At 39.3% G+C, this 17806-nt stretch overlaps 1 pseudogene; it reads right to left on the minus strand.

Moving 5' to 3' along the window:
- Positions 1-2244: 2244 nt before the first annotated feature.
- LOC138843928 (cyclin-dependent kinases regulatory subunit 2 pseudogene) lies at positions 2245-10927 on the minus strand (annotated as a pseudogene).
- Positions 10928-17806: the final 6879 nt, after the last annotated feature.

Here is a 17806-nt window from a genome sequence, read left to right on the forward strand (position 1 = left end):
CCATCTTTCACTGCATTCCCTGGCCATAGCAGAGAGCTGGGTAGGAAGCGGAGCAGCTGGGTCTCGAACTGGCGCCCATATGGGATGCCGGCACCGCAGGCAGTGGCTTTACCTGCTATGCCACAGCACTGGCCCCTAATTTGAACATTTTAAAGCAATACAAAATCTTAGTATATTTCTTTGAAACACTGTATATGAGACACTCCAAGCATTTAATTTTTACTTGAAAGCTGGAATGATTAGATTTTTTCAAAATTAGAGAATAAAATTAAATTTTAAGATACACTTTTAACATAATAAAGAATCCGATTTTGTGAGAAGCAACAGCGTAGAACGCCATTGTAGTATACTATTTTAAAAGAATGCGACATGCAATTTTTTTTAACTTTTATATAACTTTTATATAACATTTTATAACTTTTATATTTAGATATAAATTTCCAAAGTACAGTTTATGGATTACAATGGCTTCCCCAACCCATAACTTCCCACCTACCCACACCCCTCCCATCTCCCGCTCCCTCTCCCATTCCATTCACATCAAGATTCATTTTCGATTATCTTTATATACAAAAGATCGATTTAGTATATATTAAGTAAAGATTTCATCAGTTTGCCCCCACACAGAACACAAATTGCCAAATACTGTTTGAGCACTAGTCATATCATTAATTCACACTGAACTATACATTAAGGACAGAGATCCTACGTGGGGAGTAAGTGCACAGTGACTCCTGTTGTTGACTTAACAAATTGACGCTCTTGTTTAAGGCGTCAGCAATCTCCCCAGGCTCTAGTCATGAGTTGCCAAGGCCATGGAAGCCCCCTGAGCTCACCAACTTTGATCTTATTTCGACAAGGCCATAGTCAAAGTGGAAGTTCTCTCCTCCCTTCAGAGAAAGGTATCTCCTTCTTTGATGGCCCTATTCTTTCCACTGGGATCTCACTTGCAGTGATCTTTCATTTAGGTTTTTTTTTTTTTTTTTTTTCCAGAGTGTCTTGGCATTCTGTAGGAGCAACTGAGACTAGACTAAATTACTGGAACTAGGACTAATTCTATGCATCTGATCTCCCACAATATGGCGCTGGGGAGGAGTAAACAACTTCTACGCAGCTGCCTCGGCAATTTGACTGATAAGCTGCAGGAGCTGATCCTGCTCCTGATTGGAGGAGAGCAGCGTACTCGGCATGTGGGTAGCAGAGTTGGGATTGGTGGAAGAGAACTATAAAGGAGGAGAGAAACAACATGCACCAAGAACATCTGAGGAACATCTGAGCAGCCCCTGAGAGAGCCGGCCGGCGGTGTGCCGCTCCTTGGTGGAAGCGGGGAAAGCGGCAGGGAGGTGCCGCCCCTCCGCGGAGGCAGGGTGCCAGCAGCTAACCCTGGACAGCGTCGTTCCTCCGCGAGTGGGGGAGCGACAGCTTTCCATGCCTAAAATACTCTCATGGGCTCTTCAGCCAGATCCGAAAGCCTCAAGGGCCTTTCCGAGGCCAGTGTGCTGTTTAGGACAACTGCCTTTCTATGAGTCTGGTGTGTATCCCGCTTCCCATGTTGGATCGTTCTCTCCCTTTTTAATTCTGTCAGTTAGTATTAGTAGACATTAGTCTTGTTTATGTGATTCCTTTGCCTCTTAGACATACAATTTTTTTTTTTAAGATTTATTTATTTATTTACTTGAGAAATAGAGTTACAGAGAGAGGGAGAGATAGAGAAAGGTCTTCTATCCATTGGTTCACTCACCAGACGGCTCCAAAAGCCAGAGCTGAGCTGATCCAAAGCCAGGAACCAGGAGCTGCTTCTGGTTCTCCCATGTGGTTGCAGGAGCCCAAGCACTTGGGCCATCCTCCACTGCTTTCCCAGGCCATACACAGAGATCTGGATTGGAAGAGGAACATCCAGGACACAAACTGGTGTCCATATTGTATGCTGACACTGCAGGTGGAGGCTTAGCCTACTACACCACAGTGTTGGCTCCTACAATCTTTATTTAGCAAAAGAAACAGGTAAAGTCAAACAGGCACTTACATTAAAAGAAAAACTGACTAGAGGAAGTTTTATCTAAACACATTGCAATAATATACTTGCAGATATATTTAACTGGACTCTGTTGCTGTAAAGAATACAACTCATGCACAGGTATGAATGACCAATTTACATGGTTTCCAAGTATTTACTGAATACTACCTTATCTACACATAAACATGAAATTTGAAAAATAATTAATTGACCATTCTAGATTTACTTCATTTTTGTTGATTTTTTGGAAGAGGTCATCTAAAGAGCAGAATATATGGTTCTGGCTTATGAATCATGTAGTGAATGAACCCTTCCTAGCCTCTGTCAGACACCAATTCTGTTCCATTTCTCTTTAGACAGGGGTGGGTATTGGGTATTTGTTTGGAGAGTTCTCTGGGTAACGTGACGCTAGTACGCATAGTGCTCATTGAAGTACTTGCCAAGTAATAGATATGCTTGTAGGCCCCCTGCTGGCACACAGGAGGTCATGAGCCACTAAAGGGTGAACAGCAGGTGAAGCAAACATATGTCCACATCTAGGCAAGGCAATGATTTGACTCTATAGTAATACATTTTGTCAATAAACAAATTTTCCTATATGACATCTTATTTCAGTGTATTATAGAATGCAATCAAGTAAGAATTGTAGGTTTTTCCACACACACACACTTTGAAATAAAAACTCAGTGTCCTTTTTGATTGCATTGTGTTGTATTGGTGTGTCTTTCCAAGCAATTAACAGTAACCCTGCTCATACTAAAAATTCAATAAATATTTGTTAATTTACTTAATTTTTATTCTTAAACTTTTCTTCAACAATAGGGAAATATTTGAGTAAATTAAAGCATTATTTGTCTTAAAATTAAATTGATTTAAAAATTTATTATTTGAGAGCGTATGAGAGAGATAGAGAGATAGATCTACTATCATCCATTGGTTAATTCCCCAAATGCCTGTGGCAGCCAGGGCTGAACAAAGCCAAACCTGGGAGCCAGGAAAATAGTATAGGTTTACTCTAGGGGTCCAGGGACCAAACTCACTGAGCCATCACCTGCTGCTTCCCAGAAAACTGGAACTGGGAGTAGTAGAGCAAGGACTTGAGACCAGGCCTCTTGCATACGAGCTGTGGGTGTCCCAGAGCAGTGTCCTAACCACTACAACAAGTGCATGCCCCTGATGTATTTTGAATCACAAAAGCTAAGTTGGGATATTTTGAGATCACTTAATTCAACTACCACTCAGACACCCAGTTCATGAGTTTTCCACTAATCTTAGATATTTTAGACTCTGTATGGCAACTTCCTTCATCTAAACATAAATTTCCTTGAAATGATTATAGTTATGTTGAGATGCATAACTGAAATAAAGTACTAATATATGTAGATAGATTACTTGTAAACCTTTAAAAAAACTGATGTTTTATTTACACCATAGTATGGCACTTTGTTTCCACAATTACTTTTATGGATATTTGTTGAAAGCCAAGATATCATGAGTTAATATTTAGTTAGAATATTTTTCCTAACCAATAAAATTCATTTCATTTTCCTGAGCATATCCTAATTGCTCTGAGCTCAGCCTTCCTACTAATTGAGTTATTTATTTAAATAGTGGAATGACTTCTTAATAACTTCTTTAATTATTTAGCTATTTAACAGAGCTCAATCTTCTCATCTAGAAGAGTGACGTTAGAACTGTTAGCTCATGATCCTAAGTGCTCGCATTATTTCTAGTTAATGATAAGAACCCACAGTCCCTAGTCATGCTTTCATCTTTGTGTTTCACTGGTTTTCATTGCATTTCGTTACCTCACTTTAAAATTCAAAGCCTCAACGTGCTGACGAAGCCCATATTTAACCACTGAAAGCATGGTTTAGCCTCAGACTCATTTATTTTGAATTAGGCAAGGTTGGCACTGTCCCTGCATAGATGAATGGCTTTTGACTAAATTGTGCTGTGTTTGCCTCAATAGGAAACAGCTTTTTCTCCCCAACTGAACAAACACTGTCACTTTTATTACTGATCATTAATGGTTAGACATGAAGCCGGCTGTCCTCCTGATGTTACCCTAGCGATTACATATTCATTTACTACATGTGCTGTAACAAATAAGGCTCTGTGTCTGTTCAGCATGTGATCACTTCCAGATACAATCTGCAACCAGATTGTTCCTGAACCCTGACCCTATCATATGGCTTGTTTAGTGTCATCTTGTTTGTTAATTCATTCTTGATTACACAGATCTTATGCTTAATACATTTTCATCACACCCCATAGCAAATTTCCATTATCCTTACAGCCCAAAGCTCGCGTGTCTCCTTTGTCAGAGTCTGTATCAGCAGCTAGCAATACAGTAACAAGGTCCTTACACAGGATGGGGGAAGGAAATGTTGGACCATCTTCTTGGTTTTTACATACCAGAAATTTGGCAAGGGGAGAAGATAATACCCTCTAAATCTGTCTGCAGCCAAGTGTTTTGAGAATGTTGGAATTTTCATTTTTGGAATTCTTCACACTGTGGACCCATTGCAAAGCTGATAAACCAGATTGCCTGTAAGAGAATCAATGTAAAAATAGTCTGCAAGAATACATGCTACCATCTGTGTTGTCTTAGCTAAGATTGTATCCCTAAGATCGACTTTCAGATTAATATGCTTATAAATATTAATTGATGTGAAGAAATTAAAGTGTAAAGTGTGTATGAATATTATAGATATCTCTATATATTTTTACACATACACTTTGGATGAGAATTTCTTCTGAATTGGCAGATAAATTCAATTTGCAGGTTCTTTTCGAAGTGTATATATATATATATATATATACACATCAAAATATATGTTGGCATTTAAAATAAATTCATTATCATTATAGCAATTTTGTAAATCAAAGGTTAATAATGGGGACACACATCAACCCTACAACCTTAGCAATTCATAGAAGCACTTATGAATTATATTGACTTTTGCATAATGTGTGAATGTGTACCCAATATATAACTATCACTATCAGGAAGCTAGATGAATCTAGAAAGATTGTGGAGGAATGGATGGAGGTATTATTTGTTAGGCATAGAAGAAAATAATGAAACTGGTGTGGCATAAATAAAAAAGCTATACCTGAGTAAAGGAAGTTAATTGTTGAAGAAAAAAACAGACTGGAAAATAGGATTACATTTAGCCCAAATTGCTATTCTAATAAAAGTGAATCATATTTCTATTTTAAAATCTGCCACTCCCTCATTTTGTAAAAAATCCGTAGCAATGCATCCCAGAAGTTCTCTTTTCCTAAGTTATTGACAATGAAACTGTATGCCTGCAGGAAATCTCTCTGCAAACTGGGTTAGGTAGTGCTTATTGTGAGTTTTCGCCTGTGTTTTTCTAATTAAAATGGTTTTCTCTATCCTAATATTTGTAGCAGGGAAATGTTTGAAAATGAAGCTTGATAATCTTTTGGTCCTTTCTTCACAGAGTTTCATTTCCTACATTGTGTAAAGTACTTTTCATTGGGCAACATTAGAATATTTGTTCTGTGAACAGTGGAATTTGAACAGTGACAGTAGAAGTTCCAGAGCCTTCTTGAGTTGGAACTAACTAGACAAGTTGACAGATTAACATTTTTACTTTTTTTAAAAAAATTTTTTTCCACTTACTGTTCTGGATTTGGTGCACAGTTAACTGACTAGTAGATCTACACTGTTGTGTCTGAGTCAACAGCTCTCTATTGGATGCTGATTCAAAAATGCCAGGCAGGCCTTTCCATCCCAAGAAACCTTTACCTGCATAGACTCCTTTTTTAAAAGTTGGAGGCCAAAGAGAAGGCAACGCAGCAAGCTCAACACACGCTAGTGGGTAGATGACTCTTACTGAGTCACTTCTGAAGAATAGGTGTAGGGAGAAGGGATGTATTGAGCATGAGAACCCTGAGTTCTTGAAGGGGAACAGTTCAGAGGACTTCAGAGGGGAAAGTGTCCACTGGGAGCTTCCCGAGATCATGTCAATATATATGCTTATTCATTTCAAAAAATATAGCAATTTCTATACTCTGATCCGAAAAAAAAAATCTTTACCAAATAGGTTAATGTGAATGCATATGTGACTTGAGTAGGATGTCTCTGAGCTTCTGCCATAACAAATTGTACCTCCTGTTAAATGCAGGCATATGACCTGACAGGTGAGGTAAGATTTTTGAGAACCTAAAATGTGATCTCTGAACCTATACCCCAACTTGCACAGCTGGGACCTGATGCCGCATCTGCACGCACCTGGATGTAGCAGTGTGAAACTGTTGGTAGTAACTGTACCTCATCTCCCACGTGGATGTGTCCAAGGTCTGCAGGTCTGCACCTGATGACTTTGAGCCTTAACACCTCAGTAAAGTCTGTCTTGTGTGTCGTAAGGTTGAGAATCATTGTGTGTGTGTGTGTGTGTGTGTGTGTTTTAAATTCCTGTAGACAGGTGAAACTAGTTAGTAATATCTTGGTTAGTGAAAGAAGAAAAAGTATGTGGATATTTTGAAATAATGCCCAATTATTCCATGAAAAATGAGCCCTGAACTGACCTCAGTTTATTCTGCTTCCAGTCTACCTCTTCATGCCAGAAGCCACGCAAAGACTTTCAGACTTCCCACCCCACATTCAATTCTGCTAACAAAAGGTATACCACAAAATGGGCCTCCTTTAAGAATTTAATAGACAGATTGTCTTGAGGTATATGGTGTAGAGTCTTTTAATTGTGTGTGTGTGTGTGTGTGTGAGAGAGAGAGAGAGAGAGAGAGAGAGAGAGAGAGAGAGAGAGAGAGAGGAGAGATCGACATTTCCCAAATGCCTGCAGTGGTGAGAGTTGGAGCCAGGAACTCAGGTCTCCCAGGTAGTTGGTAGAAGCCCTATCACTTGAGACATCACTGTTGCCTGCCTCCTAGAGTTTGCATTGGCAGGAATCTAGAGTCAGGAGCCAGAACCAGAGCCATGTTTTTAACCCAGGCACTCCAATATGGGACACCAGATCTGTTTTCTTTGTTTGCTTTTTTTTAAGATTTATTTGAAAGTCGGAGTTACAGAGAAAGATGGAGAGACAGAGAAATATCTTTCATTCACTGGTTCACTCCCCAGATGGCTGCAATGGCCACCACTAGGCCAGGCCAAAGCCAGGAGCCAGGAGTGCCTTCTGAGTCTCCCACATGAGTGCAGGGGCCCAAACACTCTGCTGCTTTTTCCAGGCCATTAGCAGGGAGCTGGGTCAGAAATGGAGCAACTGGAACTCAAACTGGTGCCCATATGGGATGCCAGCACCACAGGCACTGGCTCAACCCACCACAGCACCAAGCGGACACTGTAAGTGCATTTTTAAGCACTAGGCTAAACCTGCCCCACAGGTTGGAATGTTTATGGCTAAAAGTAGATGCCAGTTGTAAGGAAATTAAGAAACAGGGCTGATGTGTCTGTTACATCTGTCTTTAGGCTCACAGTGAAGCTGCTTTTTTGCAACCTGGCAGTATTGGCCACTTTACCTAAGGTCACTCAGGGCCTTCCCTGGGACCAAGCCATTTCTCTGATTGCAGGTTGCTGATGGCTCTCTTGCATGATGTGTTTTCCAGATTTTCAAAGCAAGGCTAGGGATCCTTTGGAAAGAGGATGGAAGGAATTTTTCTCCACCTACACTTTTTTTTATAGTAATAGGTAGTTTCAGAGCCTCGTGAGAAAAATGAAATCATAATGAGAACATTCTTCATTCAACATGCATAGTAATTACTATGTTCTGCCCCCACCAGAGCTTGAAAGCTCATGTGGAGAGACAGATAATCATCAAATAACTCACAGATATAAGGCATCAGAAAAGAAACACCTAATATGAGTATATACTTAAAATGGGGATTGAAATATCACCATCAATAGCAAGGGTGTTATAGTTTTCTATAGCTGTGTAACAAAGTATCGCAAACTTAGCAGCTTGAAGAAACAGACATGGATTATTTCTCAGTCTCTGTGAGACCAGAGTCTGGGCATGTTTTTGCTGGGTCCTCAGTGTCTCAACAGGTTACTGGGGTGATAGATGGGACTGCAATCTCTTATGGAGCTTGGAGCCTTCTTCCTAGCTCTGTGGTTATTGGAAAAAATTTTGTTCCTTGAAGCTGTAAGACTAAGGTTTTTGCTTTCTTGCTGGCTGTCAGTTGGGAGCAATTCTCAGCTTTAGAAGCTGGTTCCCTGGCCCCTGGCCCTCATCACAATGTGGCAGTTTGAACCTTCAAGACCAGTGAGAGAATCTCTCTGTCCTCTTTTTAAAGGCTCATCTGATGAAGTCAGGCACATCCAGGATACTTTTCCTTTTGATAAACTCAGTGTCAGCTGATTAGGACCCTAATGCACGCACAAATTTCTTTTGGCACATAATGATGGGAGATGCAGCCCATCATGTTCTCAAGGCCTTGTGGGAGGGGATTGTACCAGTGTGGACAATAGGGGGCAGGATTCAGGAGGCCATCATAGAATCCTGCCCCCAACAGGGGAAACATGAAATAAATATGAAAAAAAAAAAAACCCTTATGAACCCCATTTCATAATTCATGTTTATTCTCTGTATGAGCTCATTCTTAGCAAAGAACCAGAAATCAATTAGTTGTTTTAGGGTAATTTTCTGACAAAATGATCAGTTGCCATAAAATCTTTTATTTCTTAAAAGTTATCATTTGCGAGGCTGACGCTGTGGCATAGTGGGTAGGGCCACCGCCTGCAGTGCCAGCATTCCATATGGGTGCTGGTTCCAGTCCCGGCTGCTCCACTTCCGATCCAGTTCTCTGCTATAGCCTGGGAATGCAGTAGAAGATGGCCCAAGTCCTTGGGCCCCTGCACCTGCATGGGAGAATTGGAAGAAGCTCCTGGCTCCTGGCTTCAGATCAGCACAGCTCTAAACATTGCTGCCAATTGGGGAGTGAACCAGTGGATGGAAGACTTCTCTCTCTCTCTCTGCCTCTCCTCTCTCTGTGTAACTCTGACTTTCAAATAAATAAATAAATCTTTAAAAAAGCTATCATTCATGTAAAAATGAGGGCTTATCAGTTTTTCTAAGAATGAAGGTATATAGACATATGCTTACTAGCTTTGAGTGATCAGTACAGACATAGTATTAAGTACCAAGGGGTATTTCTACTTCACTGGTTAATTAATGAAGAAATATTTTCATTTTTTGATGAATTTCCCTTCCTTCTGAAAACTTTAATAAAGAATTTTCTGTGTACTATTTTGTAATTTTATTTTCTCATTTCAATCACATTTTCTAAAGGTATTAAATATTTTTCATCAATATGATTTTAATACCACTATTATATTCTGTTATGTAACTGTATCTCTGTTTTATGAGCTGGGATAATAATTTTACTTTCAGCTTTTTTATGATTTTTAACATTTGAATCTACCTGAAAGATAATGAGTGTGACTTCTGAGTTAATCACCTACCATTTCTCTTCAATGAATGTTATGTGTGGATTTCCTCTACCAATTTTATCCTGTCTTCATGTACAAAATTTTTATGTAAGCTGTATGATATACTATTTTTTGTATCATCTTATCTATGTTATTGTTTTGACTGTGAGAATTATGCAGCTGATTGTTGAATTGTTGCTGTCTTATAATACATTTGAAATCCTATAGGACAAAACCATCCTCAGAGCTCGTCATTAAAATTTTTTTCTTAGCTATTTTACTTATTCAGTCTCTCAAAGAACTTCAGAATTTTTTTTATCCAGTTGTAAAAGAATTTTTGCTAATGTTTATTATAATTGAGATGTCTATAAAATTAGGAGTCGTTTATGTATCTTTAGAGTATTAAGTATTAAATGTAAAATAAAAACATTTAAATTATTTGTGAGTTGTGGTGTTTTTCTTCAAATAGGTTTTAATTTTTTGGTTACTTTCATTACAAGCTCATATATTTATTAACTATATATTCATATAATATATATCTAGTTTTGTTTATATTATGACTACATTTTTCTCCAGTATACTTTAAATGGTTATTGTTGGTATTTATGAAAACTTTTCAGTTCTTTGTATAATTTTTTGTGTGTGCTAATTCTCTTGAATTTCACTAGAAATAACATCACCAACAAATGATTGTTTTTTTTCTTTCTGATAGATTCACTTATGAAAGTTTTATCTCTGATTGCATGGAAGTTCTAGAAGGATCTGTAATAATGGAAGTGAGTATGGGCTTTTAGGCAATTTTTTTAAAAGATGAATTTATTTATTTGAAAGATCTACACAGAGAAGGAGAGGTAGAGGTAGAGGGAGAGGGAGAGGGAGAAGGGGAGAGAGAGAGAGAGAGAGAGAAAGAGAGGTCTTCCATCCCCTGGTTCACTCCCCAATTGGGTGCAACAGCCCGAACTGTGCTGATCCGAAGCCAGGAGCCAGGAGCCTCCCCCGGGTCTCCCATGTGGGTGCAGGGGCCCAAGGACCTAGGCCATCCAGAACTGCACTCCCAGGCCATAGCAGAGAGCTGGATTGGAATTGGAACAGCCAGGACTAGAACCGGCGCCCATATGGGATGCTGGCACTGCAGGTCAGGCTTTAACATTCTGTGCCACAGTGCTGGCCATATGCTTCCTTTCTTTCAACTCCCTATCACTTTTCCCCCTTCAGTCTCATCTGCCAATATGTTATCTCCTACTTGAAGGAGAATAGACAGAATAGCTTGTAATATAAATTAAAAGTTGTAGGAAGATAAATCACAGCGATGGTTTGGAAAGGGCAAGGCCTACTTCTTTTTAATACCTTCTTTTCTCAAGGAAGTGACATTTGGGGTGTGACCTGAATTAAATTTTACTGATTAAAAATGAGAGATCTGGGGGCAGACCACATCATCCCAAATCCTGACTGCCACCTGCCGAGCAGCTGACCTCTGCACCTCCTTTCTTCATGTCGTAAATGAGGATAACAAAACCTTCTTGACAAGGTTATTGGGCAGATTGAAGGATGTGGGATCCAGGAGCAGGTGCTTCTCAGATGTCTGACACAGGGGGCCTGGCTGCTGCATGCTGAAGCCCACTGTCGCACTTGCACTGAGATGCCACTTCCCATTGGGATCTTCCCAGCCAACAACTGAGCATGACAGGGACGCTAAGGCAGACTCATTTCTCGGAGACATGACTACCCTACCAGTGGATTTGTCTTGAGCCTTGACCAACTTTTTGAAGAATGCATGGAGATTTAAGATTCATCCATCCTTCCCTGCTTCCCTTTTCCCTTTCGTCCCTTCACTGAGATCAGAGTAGCTTTAGAGTCTGACAGCTCTCCTGAAAAATGCTTTCTATTTTTTCTATAGATTTCTCTCCCCATCCCACAAATTTCTTACACATTTAACCCTATCTTGTCATCTGCTTTTTGAAGACCCAGTCTAATGTGTATAAGTTAACGCACATAATGTTCTTAGCGTAGGGCTTGGTAAATATGTGCATAAGTTTTGATAAATTTGAGGTGGTTGTGGGAGCAGATCATTCCCAGCTGGAGGAACAGGAGATGCCAAGGCCTTGACCTGGAAAAAAACTTGGCAGATTCAAGGAACGAAATGAAAGTACATCTGTATCACAGTGAGCAGAGGGAAAACAGGACTAAAATGAGGACAGAGGAAGACAGACCCAGATCACGTAGGTTCGTGCAGGTCATTGTAAAGAGGTTGGTTTTATTCTGCTTTAAGTGATCTGAAGTCAGTGGGGAAATCATAGTAACACTAACACTTTATAAGGATTGTTCCAGATGTTGTGTAAATAATAGATTGCAAGGGAGCAAGAGCAGAGGCAGAGAAGCCAGTTTTGAGGCTGTTTCAGCAGTTCAGATAAGAAATAATGGTGGGGGCCGATGCCATGGCGCAGTAGGTTAATCCTCCGCCTGTGGCACTGGCATCCCTTATGGGCGCCAGTTCTAGTCCTGCCTGCTCCACTTTCAATCTAGCTCTCTGCTGTGGCCTGGGAAAGCTGTAGAAGATGACCCAAATCATTGGGCCTCTGCACCCACATGGGAGACCTGGAAAAAGCTCCTGGCTCCTGGCTTCAGATAGGCGCAGCTCCGGCCATTGCAGCCATCTGGGAGTGAACATTGGAAGGAAGACTTTTCTCTCTGTCCCTCCCTCTCACTGTCTTTAACTCTAACTCTCAAATAAGATAAATAATTTTTTTAAAAAAAGAAATAATGGTGACCAGGACTAAGATAAAAGAGAAGGGATAGTGAGATTAGGTTAGAATCTGCATTCTTTTTAGAAGTTGTGCTGAGACAACTCATTAATGAGTTGTATTTGGGGTTGACAGAGGAATTAAGATGATTTCTGAGTTTTGTACTTTTTTTTTTGACAGGCAGTTACACAGTGAGAGAGAGAGACAGAGAGAAATGTCTTCCTTCTGCTGGTTCACCCCCCAAATGGCTGCTGGCCAGTGTGCTGTGCCGATCCGAAGCCAGGAGCCAGGTGCTTCCTTCTAGTCTCTCATGTGGGTGCAGGGCCCGAGGAGTTGGGCCATCCTCCACTGCCTTCCCGGGCCACAACAGAGAGCTGGACTGGAGGAGGAGAAACCAGGATAGAATCTGCACCCCAACCGGGACTAGAACCTGGGGTACCAGTGCCACAGGCAGAGGATTAGCCTAGTGAGCCGCTGCACTAGCTGACTTCTGAGTTTTGGACTTCAGCACCTAGCTGTTGTCACTTCTACAACCTGGGATGGAAAAGGATGGAGGGTAGCTGGTTACAGAGGTCAGAATTGGTTAGTTCTGTCCTTACCAGTTTGCATTTGAGATTTCTGCCAGTTATGTGGTAGAGACAAAAATTTTAGTTATCTTATATGGATGAAGCATTTCAAATCATGGGATTGGATGGGCTCCCGTAGGCAAAGCCATATGCAGAGAAGTCTGTCAGAGGGCCTGGGAATTCCAACAATTGGTGATCTGGTGGGAGGTGAAATGCCTGTAAGGAGATGGAGAAGTCATGGCCAGTGAAGGAAATGAAACTCAGGCAAACGTGGTGCCCCAAATCCCAGAGAAGTGTTTCAAGGAAGAAATGGACAGTTATGTCAAATGCTGCTGAGATGTCTGGGCATGATAGAGATCAGCAACAACCTTCGTAAGTGCTATTGCTATGGAGTGGTGGAGTTCAGAGCCCAAAAGGAGTGGGTAGAAAAGAGAAACAATGTTGAGTAAATGGAGATAGTGGATAAAGCTTATCCTTTCTTTTTTATTTTTAGGGTACCTTTTCTCCTACACCCTCACCAACATTTATTGTTTGTTGATTTCTGTATGAGAGCCATTCTAACTGGAGTGCGGTGAAACCATGCTGTGGTTTTATTTGCATTTCCCTGATAGCTAGTGATCATGAGCATTTTTTATGTGTCTGTTGGCCCTTTGAATTTCCTCTTTTTTAAAATGCCTATCAACTCCTTTGCCCATTTATTTATGGGGTTGTTTGTTTTATTGTTTGTAGTTTCTTGAGTTTTTTATAGATTCTGGATATTAATCTTTTATCAGTTTCATAGTTTGCAAGTATTCTCTCCCATTCTGTTAATTGCCTCTTCACTTTGCTGAGTGTTTCCTTTGCAGTACAGAAGCTTCTCAGCTTGGTTGGATGTCATCCCATTTGTCTATTTTAGCTTTGATTGCCTGTGCTTCTTAGGTCTTTCCCAAGAATACTGCCTATGGCAATGTCTTGCAGAGATTCCCCAGAATTTTCCTCTAGTAATTTGATGGTATCAGATTACGTATTTAGATCCTTGGTCCATTTTGAGTTGATTTTTGTATAAGTTGCATGGAGAGATCCATTTTTCTCAGTGCCATTTGTTGAAGAGACTATCTTTTCTCCAGGGATTTATTTAGCTTTTTTTTTTGACAAGGATTAGTTGGTTATAAATGCATAGATTGATTTCTGGAGTTTCTATTCTGTTCCATTGGTCAACAGTCTATTTTTGGTGATGTATTTGTGTGTGTAGAAGGAGAAGTTCTTCCACTCAAAAAGGAATAGACACTTTGAGTAGTTTTTTTTTTTCCCAAAGAAACGATGGATTTTTTTTCACTGTCTTGTTTTCTTAGATTCATCTTTCTTGTGAGAAGTGGCATGTATTTGTGGGTTGGTAGTTGTATGTGAAAGTTATGTTGAGAGGGCAATAATGTGAGCTTGGAATCATAATCTTGTGGCAGAATTTAGTCATGGTAGTATGACTGTGGGATGAATTCCAAAGAGCATCTAACCTAGCAATTCTTTACCTCTCCTGTCAAGGCTCATTTGGAGGATATGCCAAATTCACATCAGTACAGTGGTTCAGTACAGCAGGTCGGTTTTACAGTGTTGAAAAACCAGCCTGGTTTGTGGAAACAGTGTGCAAGCGTCCTGAGGAAATGACACTCTTATTTTGAACCTCTGAACCTACACTCTCATGTTAGGGTGGAAGGAATTAGGCTTTCCAGTCTGTGAATTTCATGCCTGAATTATTACCATGATACACGTAGTATAGTAGTCAACAAATATCTTGTATAATAGTTGCTCAATAAATACTTGTTAAGTGAATTAATAGATAATACGGAGAGCCAGAATGGTGAATGATTGAAACAAATTCAAAGGACTAGAAGGTTTTTTAAATTGCTTTTTTGACTGGGATTTCTGACTGCATCTCTTCATCTTTTGGTCCATTTTTTTCTTCTGTTTTATAAAGAGAAGAAACACTGATATGCTTGTTGAATATACTTTGTACCTTTTTTTTTTGCTCGCAGATAATGGCAACAACAATGAAGCAGCAGGAACATGAATTGATTGTTCTTCCTATACATTAGGCAGTCTTCTATTTTTCGTGGCACAATTACCATTAAGAATACTTGATACAGTTATCCCCAGTGTACAGCATAGAGATATTCAGTCGCTGGGCAGAGGAGACAAAACAATTTGATTATGATGTCACTTTTATTACCATCGCTACTCCAAAATTCAAAGCACATTTTTAGACTCCTCTCTGTATCATTCTTCCTAGATTTAGTCTGTATAAAGAGTTGGGAGGCAAGAGCTTTTCATTCATTTATTAATTTGTGGAATATTGATTGAGTGCATGTTCTTTGACAGAACTTGAGCTAAATGCAGAGTGAGAAGGATGACTGTGATTCATCCTATCCTGAAGGGACAGGCAGAATAGAAATGATCAGATTTGAACATAAGTGTTGTGATAGAGATGCTCATTTATTCAGATAGTCGACAGCTTGTGGTGCACCAGGCACTGTGTTCTGGTTGTTTGGAAAAACCAGTGATTAAGAAACAGTGCCTGCTCTTAAGTAGATTCAGATAAAGGGGTGGCTGGCACAAAGGCAGTTGAAATATAACAAAAATGCCTGTTACAGTAGTTTCAATTTAATGTTCAGCAATTATGTGACCTGTAATTATGATAGATTTTTTTCCTATTTAGTAGATCAACACAGCAACAATTAACCTTACCTAAACTGTATGGAAATATCAGTTCTGTATGAAACACTATGATATAGTGAAGAGAATATTGTATTCATTTTAGAATGTATTAGGCTGTAGTTTTACCTGTGTAACCTTGGAAGGACCATTCGGTAACCCTGAGCTTTTACTTTTTATCTGAAAAATGAAACGTTATCCTAGGTGAGCATTATGGAACTTGCACAGGAAAAATCCATAAGTGTATCGCGGATGGAAGCAAAGTTGTAGGCAGGAGACATCACCCGACATTTCTGATGCCCTGTAACACATACAAAGCCTGTGAAGGGCAATGTGGCCCCTGACTTGGGTTTCACATCTGAATATCATAACATTGAAAAAAATTTTCCTGCTATTATCAGGGTCATTCAGAAGATGAAATATTTCTCTACAGTTCCTATTTTCTTCAAAGATTCTCCCAGTATCCTAGAGTTTATATTAAGAGTCTCAAATATTCTACACTAATTTTTGTATCTTAGTATTTCTGCTCACAACAGGAGAGTTCTTTTTATCCATTATTAGTATCAAAATTTTCTTAAATGCTAATTATTAGGGCAGAGCAGTGGTCATTAGGATAAACCCATATGCAACAAAACATCCAGCTTTGTGACTAGAATAAATTGTTAGCCAGAAAGAAGAATGATCATGGGATGATTCCCACAGTGATAGCAAACCATTTAGGGCTATAAATACCTGGATATCAAGGGGGCAATTAGTTAAATATATTTAAATGCATTTATGCATTTGCTAGGGTGATATCATGCTGCTACATCTTTTCTTTTTTTATTGGCTTAACATTTTCTAATTTAAGATGGGGGCCAAGCTGCTGCAATATCACAGTGTATAATTATTGGAAGCCAGTAGCAGTTTTGAAAGCACATTTCACACTCTCTCTGAGATAGTGTTATGGATTGTTAGTTTGAATTAGTTTGTGAAAGTTATTTTTGTACTAGACACTTCAAGTTAATGAGAGATAACTTTCTATTATTAAGTTAGTCTTGGAAATTTGTTAACAAAGGTGAGAATGTTTCTTTATATTGACTACTGTACTGTAGTAGATATCTTAAACAATGATAAGATGTTTAGATTTTTATTTCATGTATGGGAAATCACTTATTAATTATTTTTACCTCTTTAAATGACTTTTCACTAGGTTCTGAGGCTCAGCTTCCAATATCCATTGGAAACTGAGTAGCGTGATTTAGTCTTAGCTTCCTCAGAAAGCCTTCTTTTTGTTTCCTGTTCTCTATGCCAACTCATGTCAACTCCATCAGGGTCTTCTAAGCCAGGTTCTCTCTTTTTTGTGGACTCCATTTCTCATAATACTTGGTTGGGAGTTTTGTGATGATCAGAACTAACTCCCTTCCTCCCCCTGCCATTTCCAACTTGCACACATCCTAAACAATATAAAAAGAAATAAGTGATAAAGATAATCTCAATGTTCTCACTATTTGTTAGCAAATCTTCATAAAGAGTCCCTTAGATAGGCAGTGGTAGGTTGATTTGCAAGAATACAAGCCAGAAATACAGCTATGGTGTGATCACTGGGGCCCAAGCACTGAGCCGTCTTCCACTGTTTTCCTGGGTGCATTAGCAGGGAGCTGGAAGGGAAGCGGAGCAACTGGAACTTGAACTGACACCCATATGGGATATTGGCATTGCAGGAGGTGGCTTAACCCATTACACCTCAATGCTAGCCCCTCTACTATAATTTTAATGAGTTTGTAACTATTTTAAAATTTACTTTATATGAGTGAGGTTGAACATAGTTTCATTTGATTATTGCTTATAGCCCTTGACTATTTTCCTGCTGGACTAAAGTCGTTCTACTTTTATTTGTTGAACTCTTTATTCAGTGGAGCCGTAAGTCTTTGACTATAATGTAAATCACAAATATGTTATCTCAAAAAACATTAAATGGAATAAAGAAACTTTTGCTCTAATAAAAAAGAAGCACAGAAGTATGATAATATCCTGTAGATCTCTATGGAAACTGGGAGGCAGTAAATCATGATGATTAAAAGAGCACAGGTATTTCTGGCTTTGAATATCAGCTCTATTTCCCAGTTATCTGATTTCCTGAAGCTTTCCAAAGCACAGTGTCTGTATCATGAGCACACTCTGCTTATAACACATGAATAATAATAGTGCTATACCATAGGATTTTGGAGAGATTAAATTGGAATATTTATTATTAATATTAATTATTAGAATAGCATATTGCATTTACTATTTAGCTATAGTCAGTCCATCAAAATTTTCAAAACTAGCATCATTATCAGGTGGTCCCAGGATTCTGATGGATATCTTAAGTTTTCCAGTCTTATTTGTATAAAAGTCT

Source organism: Oryctolagus cuniculus, chromosome 10, assembly GCF_964237555.1.
Source record: "Oryctolagus cuniculus chromosome 10, mOryCun1.1, whole genome shotgun sequence".
Lineage (NCBI taxonomy): Eukaryota > Metazoa > Chordata > Mammalia > Lagomorpha > Leporidae > Oryctolagus > Oryctolagus cuniculus.